Source organism: Arachis ipaensis, chromosome B02 (assembly GCF_000816755.2).
Source record: "Arachis ipaensis cultivar K30076 chromosome B02, Araip1.1, whole genome shotgun sequence".
Taxonomy (NCBI): Eukaryota; Viridiplantae; Streptophyta; class Magnoliopsida; order Fabales; family Fabaceae; genus Arachis; species Arachis ipaensis.
In genome coordinates this window covers 72,725,963-72,737,341 of record NC_029786.2, presented here as the reverse complement: position 1 = coordinate 72,737,341, position 11,379 = coordinate 72,725,963, and the positions used below count along the sequence as shown (strand labels likewise).

At 36.9% G+C, this 11,379-nt stretch overlaps 1 long non-coding RNA gene across 1 annotated transcript in view; it reads left to right on the top strand.

The window, feature by feature from the left end:
• The window catches only part of LOC110268883, a 26,535-nt gene extending 15,540 nt beyond the window's left edge, over positions 1-10,995 (top strand). The window contains exon 3 of the long non-coding RNA XR_002357593.1: positions 10,837-10,995. This is a non-coding gene — a long non-coding RNA (uncharacterized LOC110268883). The remainder of the gene's footprint in view (positions 1-10,836) is intronic.

Here is an 11,379-nt window from a genome sequence, read left to right as displayed (position 1 = left end):
TGACACCAAACATTGTCACTAACGTTGGGATGAACACACACTATCCCCAAGAAGCCACGTTAACTCCCACTTTAACCTAGTTAACGTGGAAGTTAATGTGAAGAAGAGAGGTTGTCGACAACGTTAGTGACACCAAACATTCTCACTAACGTTGGAGTGAACTCACAAGCCCCCAATAAGCCACGTTAACTACCACGTTAACTTAGTTAACGTGGGCAAAAGTCCCACCTGGCAGCCTGACCATGCCTTCTTCAAACACACATAACTTGAGCCACAAAGCTCCAAATGAGGTGATTCCAGTGGCATTGAAAAGTAGGATTCCAGAGTTTTCCAAGCATATATGGCACTACATGGTTGACACTAAATTTGAGGGAGAAAACCTGCCCCGAAAGTGCAATGATGAACATGGTATCAACCTGTATTAAGGTCAACTGACCTCTTCACCTTCCGAGAAGTGTAACTCGAGTTGTAGAGCTCCAAATGATGCGCTTCCAAAGGCATTGGAAAGTAGACATCCAGGGATTTCCAACAACGTATAATAGTATGGAGTGGACACTAAGTTTGAGCTTCAGAAACTGGCAATAATGAAGCCCTGATCGCTAGCGTTATTGGCAATCAACATTTCCAGTAACGTTGGCATATATGCCAGCGACCATGTCCACTTCAAAGAAGCATAACTTGAGCTACAGAGGTCCAATTGAGGTGATTCCAGTTGCGTTAGAAATATGACATTCAGAGCTTTCCAACGATATATAATATCTATAGTGGGCATGAAATTTGAGCACAAACAAGAGGCATCTTTTAAGCCCCCAAAAACACCAATTGGGTAGCAAGTGCAACGTTAGCCACAATAACTTTAGCACTAACGCCACACTTGTAGCATTAGTGTGGCTAACTTTAGCACTAACTTTAGCACCTGGACCTTAACTTAACTCACTTCTCTCTCAAATCCACTTCAAAGCTCAAGCAAGCAAGCCCACAATTGTTAACCAAGGCCACAAGAAGCATCTAGAATAGGAATTTTCATTTAAGTGTAATTTGCTTTTAATTTCATTTGGTAATTTAGGAGAGCCTATATAAAGGCCTTAGTTTTTACATTCAAGTCATTCTGGAATTCTGGAGAATTGAAGGAAGGGGGAGAGAGTGAAGACCAATTCAAACTTCTGTGAATTGGCACACTCCAAGGGGAGTGGGTCTTCGGACCCCTCCCCTCAACCACTCTTCTTCCTTTTCTCTTCTTTTCTTCCTTAGGAGTAGTTTCATTTTAGTTGTAATTTTCATTTATGAATTTTGAAGTTTCAATTTCAATTTCAATCTTCATCTTTACTTTTCTGCACTTTCTTTCTTTTCTATTTTGGTAGAGCAATGATCAACTAACTCTTTACATTGGGTTAGAGAGCTCTATTGTGATTCAATGGATTAAGTGTAGTTCTTATTCTTCTTCTTCTTTCTTTTCTCTTGATTTTACTTGAAAGCTTTCGATCTTCATCCAATTGGGTAGTGATCTTGGAAAAAAAACTATTCATATTTGGATCTCTTCTGAACCTTGGAAGAGGAATGAAGAGATCAAGCTAGAAATGCTTTCTCATGCTGGACCAAATTGGGTTTGGATGGATATGTGACTATAACCCTCTCAATACTTGATTTGGGAAATGCATGTGGTATAATCAGTGACCATACTTCATCCCACTCTATTGTGGGTTTTACTTGACGACAATTCGGTAGACTTGCCGAAGGGAGATTTGTTGAGAGACATGTTTTCCGTGCATCAAAGATGGAAAGGAAGCATGCAAAAGTAGAAGGAATACAAGAAGTTGAAGAAATTGCTAAGCTGTCCAGCCTGACCTCTTCGCATTCAAACAGTCATAACTTGAGCTACAGAGGTCCAAATGACGCGGTTCCAGTTGCGTTGGAAAGCTAACATCTGGGGCTTCGATTTGATATTTAATATGCTATAGTTGCCTTGACGCTAAGTGACGCGAACGCGTGCTCCACGCGGACGCATCGCAGTGACGGAAATCAGCGTGGCAGATTTCTTCTCCAGCGATTTCTGGGCTATTTTGACCCAGTTTTCGGCTCAGAAAATACAAATTAAAGGCTATAAAGTGGGGGAATCCATTCATTCATAATCATCAGCTCATACATTCACTTTTCATAATTTAGATGTAGTTTTTAGAGGGAGAGGTTCTCTCCTCTCTCTTAGGTTTTAGGATTAGGATTCCTCTTAAAGGATTTAGTATTTCAACTCTTTATCAGGTTCAATATTCCTTTTACTTTATATTTCTCTTTTACTTTCAGATACTTTAATGCTCTCGTTTAATTACTTATGTTGCCAAATTGGCTTATGAACTCTTTATGTTTAGATTAATTTTCTTTATTTAATATAATTTCAGTTTATGATTCTTATTTAGCTTTTTTTTTTTCTTGGCTCTAATTGATTAACTGAAAGCTCTTGAGTTATCAAACTTATCGTGATTGATTGTTATGTCTTCTAATTGACTGGAATTCCACTAACTCTAGTTTTTCCTTAGGAGTTGGCTAGGAATTGGGAATCTAACTAATTAGTTCACTTGACTTACCCTTACTTTTGTAAAGGTTAACTAAGTGGAATTAACTTCCATTCTCATAGGAATAACTGGGATAGGACTTCTGAATTTTCATACCTTGCTAAGAGTTTATTTTACAGTTATTTATTTATTTTACTTGCCATTTAAATTACTTGTTTCTTAGTTTCAAAACCCCCAATTTATAAAACTCATAACCAATAATAAGAACATACCTCCCTGCAGTTTCTTGAGAAGACGACCCGAGGTTAAATACTTCGGTTATCAATTTCAAAGGGGTTTGTTACTTGTGACAACCAAAACGTTTGTATGAAAGGATTTTCTGTTGGTTTAGAAGCTATACTTACAACGCGATCATATTTTCATATTTCTTTGCCGATAGAAAAATTGATCGTCAAAATGGCACCGTTGCCGGGGAATTGCAAACGTGTGCCTTATTATTGGTTATTGTAAATATTTGCTTTCTGTTTGTTTATTTGTTTTTATTTTTGTTTTTATTTTTGCTTTTTCATAAATTAAGAGGTTATTGGTTTTTATTTAGTTATTAAAATTTTTTTCAAAAATTTGTTCGTCGTGTTCATCTTGACCTTCAAGTTGTTCTTAGTTGTTTTCTTCGTTTTGATCTAAAAATTTTAAGTTTGGTGTCATTTTATTGTTTTTCTCTTTCCTCATTTAATTCAAAAATATCTTTTCTATTTATTTTTATTGAATTTTCGAAATTTCCATAAAAAAAAATTTCAGATTTTGATTTTAAAATTTTTATCTTATCTTATCTTAGTTTTAAATTTCAAAATTCAAATCTTTTTCAAAAATCATATCTTTTTCAAAATCTTATCTTATCTTATTTCAAAATCAAATTTCAAATTTCAATATTTAAATTCCAAAATTCAAAATCCAAATTTTAAATTTTAAATTTAAAATTTTAAAAATCAAACCTTTTCAAAATTTAAATCTTTTTCAAATTTTTATCTTATATTGTTGACTTTTTCAAAATTCAAAATTCAAAATTCAAATTTCAAATTTCAAAATTTAAAATTCAAAAATCAAAATTCAAAATTTAAAATTCAAATTTCAAATTTCAAAATTTAAATTTCAATAACCTTTTAATTTAAAATTATTTTTATTTTCGTTTTTAATTTTTTATTTTTATTATGAGTTCTCACCCCCATCGCTTTGAGTTTGGTTCTAATGCTGTTGAAAGGAATGGAAGCTATAACAGGAACATGCATCAAGGTCAGAACAATCAGAGATGGATGGAGCCACGAGGATCTGATCAACCCTTTAGGCAACAACACCTTCCAAACTACCATGGACAACGACCATTTACCAATGCATGTCGAGACAATAGTTATGGTGGACCCCCTTGTAATTACCGACAAGCCCCATCATACGCCTATAAACCACCTCCTCAACACAGCTTTGAACCACCATACTCACAAGCCACCTACAACCATTCACCTCCATATGACCCTAATCCTTATCCACCACACCAACCACCATATGAACCACACCCAGAACCACCACCTCAATATTCACCATCTCCATATCTTTATCAAGAAGAACCACCTTCCTATTATGAACCCTTTTTCCAAAATAATAAACCCTCCTATCCACCCCAACCTCCATTGGATAACAACGCCCTCAGTGTTATTCTTCAAGGGCAAGAAAAGATGAATAAGAGTGTGCTAAATTTCGCAGCCGCCTTAGGCGAGTTAATAAATCGATTAGCTTCCCAACGTTCGGACACTCAAGGAACTCCCATGGCTTCATGTGGAGAATCTACTGAAGAACGCAGCATGAAGGAGAAGCTAGAAACTCTGGTGGACAGTGAGCAGCATGAATTTGTATTGGAACAATTGGAGGAAGCCGTAATCATTGAAGAGGAAGAAGTGGTCGAAGACTTAGGAGATGCAGAACGTCCATGGGAAAGCCCAATCATAGAGCCCCCTTCTAAGGAGTCTGAATTTGGTGTTGAGGAGGGTGTACAACCTCCAAGGCATAGCCTCGTTGAAGACTTTGAAGGGGATGATCAAGAGATGGATTCAATCATTAATGAATTCTTATCTATATTTGAATCCTCTCCCATTGGACTTGAGATGGAGATTCAAGAAGAAGAAGCACAACCTCCTATGCCCTTGGTAAGTAATGAAGAAGATATTGAATTGGAAGAAAGCTACCAAAAGAATGGAGCTGGAAATCACCTTGCCAATGCTGTTGGAGACCTCTCCCCCAAAGCCATCACCATCCATTCCTTCATTCAAGTGGGTAAATCTTTCATCTCTAAGCTTAATTAGCTCACTTGAATATGCTTTACTTGAAACAGATGGTCAGCTTAGAGCTCTTTGTGGCATTAAGCGTAAGAGGAAGATGGTTAGTGGTAGGAGTCGTCATGCAAGATTCAATATAGTGGAAAGCTCAAGGTTTAAATGCAAAGGTTGGTGTAAAGCTCAACTGAATGGGTCTAGGAAGTTGTTTGGCCGCTTTAGTGAGAATTCAGATTGCTTGCTACCAGGATGGAATCATGATGATCAACAACAAGATGGGTACAAAAGCAAAGTTTGGGACCCCGGAATCCATTCTACCAATCACCACTCTTGGGGCCTTGTCACTTGCTTCAACTTGCTTGAAGACTTTCTGCGCCTAGTTTGGGACCCCGGAGGTTACTGAAATTACAAACATTGGTGGAGATTCCTGGATGAGTTCAAGCACAAGCCACCATAACAAATGAGCTTGCCAAATGTCCACCTTAAGGACTTTAACTAAAAGTGCTAGGTGGGAGACAACCCACCATGGTATGATCGTTCCTTTTCCAATTATAATTTTATTTAGTTTTGTTTGTTTTTGAGTTTTATTTTATTTCATTGAACCTGGAATAATTCATAACATCTGCATACTGCATTCTGCATTTTGCATATAAAAAAAAAGAATCGCACGCGACGCGACAGCGTCGCCGACGCGTCCGCGTCACCGGTGCATTAGGAAGAAAAGAAAAGTGAACAGAGAGTCACGCGAAAGCATGGCTGGAGGCGTGCCTTTGGCACAAATTGCTCCACGCGACCGCGTCGCTGACGCGTCCGCGTCATGTGGGAAAAATGCCTCCCACGCGTCCGCGTCACCCACGCGAATGCGTGCTCCAAAATCGACTTAAAAAGGGGTATATGGCAGAATGTTGGGCTGGAACGTGGCTGGAATGTGGGAAAAATGCCCCACCACGCGAACGCGTACCCCACGCGTCCGTGTCGTTTTTCAAAGTATGGCCATCCACGCGATCGCGTCAACCACGCTACCGCGTCACCCAAATTTTTGGCAAAATGCATTTAAAACAGAGAGTTGCGCGACCGCGAGGCTGCCCTCGCGCTAATGGCACAAATCACTCCACGCAAACGTGTGACCCACGCATCCGCATCACTTCATAAAAGCGCTATCCGCGCGAACGCGTAACCCACGCGCTCGCGTCGCCTGCGCTGCACAACTCATCCAAATCAGCGCCAATTATCTTCTCTTTTCTTTTCTAATCATCTTTTCTTCTTTCTTTCTTACTTTATTTCTTTCCCTTCTCATTCTTCTTATCTTTCATTTTATTTTACTTAATTTATTTGCATACTTCATTCATTGCGTCTTAATTTTGTGCATATTTTTATTTTCTTTTCTAAATTCATTATTTTTCCTTTGGTGTTAAAATTTTCTTATTTACCTGTTGCATCTTCTCTTAAATTATTTTGGGTGCTTAGTGACTTGTGTTATTCTGGTTAGGTAATATTATTTAAATCAATGCCAATCTTTTATACCTGTATTACTTTTGCATTGACATGAATTTATATTATCTTCCCTTAGCCACTCTCTTCCCCATTGCTGCAAATTTTTGCACTCTTGATTTGCCATGTACTTCTACTGTTTTCTCACTTGCATGTTGTAGCTACCATGTAATTGAGACCCTTATTATCTGGCATTAACACCCATATTTTATTTATTTTCTATCTTTATTTTGGGTCACTTTTCTTCTTTTCCTTCTTCTTTCAGGATGGCCACCACGAAGGGAGAGAAAAAGCTTCTAAAAGGGGAGAAAAACAAGTCCATCTGCACAATCCTTGAAGAAAAGCATCAGTTGGAACAACCCGTCCACCTGCACATCTCAGCATGCACCGAGGACGGTGCAATCTTTAAGTGTGGGGATGTCGATACCGATCTCCATGGGTTAGCTATTTTTCTTTTCAACACCATTGTTTTATTTTCTTTGTTTGTTCATTGTTACATTTGCATATTTAATTGCATGTTTCTTTGATTTTATGCATTTAGTTACTACTTGGTTGAAGTAATATTTTCTTTTTCAAGAAATTTTTATAGTATTTCACTAATTTAAATCAAAACTTTTGTGTTAAATTTGTTTGAAGTTGTATTTAGAACATGGTTTTTGAGCCAAAGAACATACAACCTGTGAGATTTTGAGCTTATTTACATGGTTACATTATTTAAGCATAAATATTTTATTCTTGTGTGTTTTCTTCTCTATGATTGCAATCTTTACTTTGTTCCACTCTATATGTCCATTATTTAGTGTATTTACGTGCTTGCATATGATTGAGGCCATTACTTGTTTTCACTCACTTATCCCAAATAAGCTTACCCTTTTATGTCACCCTTGTTAGCCACTTTGAGCTTTTTAATCCCCTCCTGTTTTATAACCACATTACTAGCCTTAAGCGGAAAAATAAATTAAAAATCCCAAGTTGAATCCTTGGTTAGCTTAAGATAGATATTGTGTATAATTTAAGTATGGGGAATTTTATGGGAACATGGAATAAAAAAAAAGGTAGGGAATTAAATTGAATAAGTTATTTGAAAATTTGGGAAGCATGCTCATGTGAAATCAAAATAATTAAATTACCATGTGCATTGAAAAAAAAATTTAAGTAATTAAATAAGGGGATACGAAAATATATATATATGAATTACCCCAAATGCAAAATAAAAAGAATCGATGCACATGGGATAAAATTTAAAAATAAGTTTGATACATGAGCATGTAATACAAAAGTAGGAAAAATTTGGGTAGCTAGGTAAAGTATTTTAAAATTGTATAAAGTATGTATATGTTAGGTGAGATCTTAGACTAATCAAGGATTCACTTTATAAAGCTCACTTGGCCATACATATATCCTTACCTTTACCTCAGCCCCATTACAACCCTAAAAAGACCTCATGATGTTTGCATTGGTATACTAAATATTTGTTGATTGGTTAGATGAAGAACAAAGTTTAGAAAGCATGATTAGAGAAGAGTAGAGTGAATTACCCTATACACTTGAGAGACTAGAGTGATATACACTACTAGTGAGGGTTCAAGGCTTGATTCTATGTTCCCTGCTTTCATGAGCTGTCTTTTTACAAGTTTACTTGCTTTTTATTGTACGATTTGAATTAGTGGAAATTGGTTTGTATTTGTCTTGGAGAACTTGTTTGCTTTTAACCAAGTAGGTAGAAGCATTTCACATTTAGTTGCATTCATATAGATAGGATTGCATTTCATACATTTTACCATTCCTCTCACTCTCTTATAGCTTCTCTTGAGCTTAGCATGAGGACATGCTAATGTTTAAGTGTGGGGAGGTTGATAAACCACTATTTTATGGTTTATCTTGTGCTCAATTGAGTGGATTTTATCAACTCTTTACCCACTTATTCAAACTATTTGCACGAGTTTACATTCTCCTTCCTGATTTTGTGCTATGATTGAAAACATGCTTCTTTGGCCTTTAAATTACTAACTTTAATCCTCTCTTTTTATCATTCGATGCCGTGATATGTGTGTTAAGTGATTTCAGAGATTACAGGGCAGGAATGGCTCAAAGGATGGAAAGAAAGCATGCAAAAGTAGAAGGAATACAAGAAGTTGAAGAAATTGCTAAGCTGTCTAGCCTGACCTCTTCGCATTCAAACAGTCATAACTTGAGCTACAAAGGTCCAAACGATGCGGTTCCAGTTGCGTTGGAAAGCTAACGTCCGGAGCTTTGATTTGATATATAATATGCCATAGTTTCTCTGACACTAGGTGATGCGAACGTGTGCTCCACGCGGACACGTCACCGTGACAGAAATCAGCGTGGCAGATTTCTTCTCCAGCGATTTCTGGGCTGTTTTCGACCCAGTTTTTGGCTCAGAAAACACAGATTAGAGGCTATAAAGTGGGGGAATCCATTCATTCATAATCATCAGCTCATACATTCACTTTTCATAATTTAGATTTAGTTTTTAGAGGGAGAGGTTCTCTCCTATCTCTTAGGTTTTAGGATTAGGATTCCTCTTAAAGGATTTAGTATTTCAACTCTTTATCAGGTTCAATATTCCTTTTACTTTATATTTTTCTTTTACTTTCAGATACTTTAATGCTCTCGTTTAATTACTTATGTTGCCAAATTGGCTTATGAACTCTTTATGTTTAGATTGATTTTCTTTATTTAATATAACTTGAGGTATTTCAGTTTATGATTCTTATTTAGCTTTTTTTTCTTGGATCTAATTGATTAACTGGAAGCTCTTGAGTTATCAAACTTATCGTGATTGATTGTTATGTCTGCTAATTGACTGGAATTCCACTAACTCTAGTCTTTCCTTAGGAGTTGGCTAGGACTTGGGAATCTAACTAATTAGTTCACTTGACTTACCCTTGCTTTTGTAAAGGTTAACTAAGTGGAATTAACTTGCATTCTCATAGGAATAACTGGGATAGGACTTTCGAATTTTCATACCTTGCCAAGAGTTTATTTTACAGTTATTTATTTATTTTACTTGCCATTTAAATTACTTGTTTCTTACTTTCAAAACCCCCAATTTACAAAACTCATAACCAATAATAAGAACATACCTCCCTGCAGTTCCTTGAGAAGACGACCCGAGGTTAAATACTTCGATTATCAATTTCAAAGGGGTTTGTTACTTGTGACAAACAAAACGTTTGTACGAAAGGATTTTCTGTTGGTTTAGAAGCTATACTTACAATGCGATCATATTTTCATATTTCTTTACCGATAGAAAAATCGATCGTCACGGCCTCACATGGAGATATGTACCTGCAATCATAATACATGCTGACATCGTTGTGTTCGTCCAGGTCAGCATTCTCTGTGGCACTCTTGTAGAACGAAGCTGTTACACGATCATGGCCTTTATTAATGTACTTGAACAAATACTTAATTGATCCAAGCCTAGGAGTAGACATTACATACTTAAGGCTTTAGTGAGTAGACTTAATGAGCTCGGTTCCTCTTAATTATCAATATTTGAATTGTTGACAAGGATAGTGATCTCAGTTACCTAAGTCTTAGCCAAGAGTTCTTTATCTTGCTTTCTTTAATTACTTGCTTAATTTACTTTTTCTTGTTCCTCTTATAAACCAAAACCCCTTTGCCCCTTTATAGCCAATATTTGACCACTTCATTGCAATTCCTTGTGAGACGACCCGGAGTCTAAATACTTCGGTTATTTCTTATTTGGGGTTTGTTATTTGTGACAACCAAATTTTTTATTGGGAGGATTGTTTGTTGGTGTAGAACTATACTTGCAACGAGAATTCATTCATTTGAGGAAATTCTATACCATCAAAGAAAATTCGCTCATCATTTCCCTAGTCACATGCTTGTGGTGTTCTTGTGTCAAGTAATCCTTGAGATAAAACATTCAGAGTCGAGATCAATTGTAATTAAGCAGAGTATGCCAAAGGCTTTGAGCACCACTGTCTGGGAGTAACAGAAAGAAAAATTAGAACTTAAAGAGAGTTCTCAAGTTAAGTGCTTGTGGTGTTTCTGTGTCAAGTGAAGCTTGAGACAAAACATTTAAAGTCACGCCTAGGCTCAAGGTGCAAAGCACCAAAGAAAAGAGAAAAATTGATGTGTTCAAGGGTTAAATTAAGTTATAAAAAGATCAGAGAATTCATAATATTATCCAGATTCTAATTCCGAATGATAGTGACATTCTTCTGATTCGAAGAAGAGTGAGATGCCAAAACTATTCAAGATTGCAGTTGTAAACCCCACTGTAAGAAGAGACACGAGCTTAATCGAACTCTCATTCTCATGCAAATTCAAACTCTAAGCCTATATTAGTTTCGTTGCTTGAGGACAAGCAACAATTCAAGTTTGGTGTTGTGATACGTGGGCATCTTTCCTATCTTTTCCTATTGAATTTGCATTTAAATTGTTGAGTTTAATTAAGAATTAATTATCTTTTAGCCACTATGGAAACTACTTTGAGTCTTATGCAATTCTGTTTATTTTAGGTAACATTTGGTTAGATTTTATGGAGCTTCCGCAGAAAAAGAGAAGAAGGCCATATAGAGCAGGAATGGCCTAAAGGATGGAGAGGAATCTTGCACAAATGGAATCAGCACAAGAATTAAAGGAGATGACAGCGAAAAGCGACGCGTGCGCGTGCCTGACGCGTGCGCGTGATTTGGAGCTTTCCGTGGCAACGCGTGTGCGTACCTGATGCGTACGCGTGAAAAGCGAAGTTGCACAGCGACGCGTACGCGTATCTGACGCGTACGCGTGTCACGCGAAGAAGACCATCGACGCGTACGCATGACTGACGCGTACGCGTGACTGACGCGTACGCGTGACAAGCGCGAAGTGCAGAAAACGCTGATTCCTATTAATTCTGATTTAAACTTTAATTTTTATTTTAAAAATAGGAAAAGATATTATTTTAGTTTTAGAAAATAGAAATTTATTTGTGAAATTCTATATTTGTGGTGTTTCTGTGTCAAGTAAAGCTTGAGACAAAACATTTAAAGTCACGGCTAGGCTCAAGGTGCAAAGCACCA